Genomic DNA, 547 nt, shown 5'->3' with positions numbered 1-547 from the left:
TTCATAAAAACTTATGGAGGAAAAGCCAGAGGTCAGAAGGTAGAACAAACAAAAGCTACAAGTAGCGCTAAGGTTACAAAGGTTTAGGTTCATATTGGACTTTCTCATCAACCTTAGATTTACTCTTTCTTATCCTTTATTGTGCTTCTACTCTTGTCCCATAAAAAACTGAGTATCACTTGTAACTCAGACTTGGGGGGGAGTGGGGAGGCAAGGGCAACACACATAACCTAAACATCTGTACCCCCATAAAATGCTGAAATTAAAAAAAAAAAACTGAGTATCAGTTAAGGTGATTTCTCTAAGAGTCTTATGAACAGTGCTCAAGTTATGAAACATTTTATAGTATATAGTCCAACAAAGATTTCTACAAGCAAGAGAAATATTTTGAGGTTAAAAAAACAGAGCCACTGCTATCTTCTAAACTACCAAGATGCAACAATGAATCAGGATGCATATTAGATGTTGTGCAATGGTTATCCTGAGACGTTTATAATTTGATTTGTTTTAAAATTTCATTTAAATAAACTAGCCCTCAATTCTTCAA

The sequence above is a fragment of the Propithecus coquereli genome, unplaced genomic scaffold (assembly GCF_000956105.1).
Source record: "Propithecus coquereli isolate 6110/MARCELLA unplaced genomic scaffold, Pcoq_1.0 Scaffold543, whole genome shotgun sequence".
NCBI classification, from domain to species: Eukaryota; Metazoa; Chordata; class Mammalia; order Primates; family Indriidae; genus Propithecus; species Propithecus coquereli.
The sequence above is the reverse complement of the archived record's forward strand: the minus strand, read 5'-3'. Positions refer to the sequence as shown.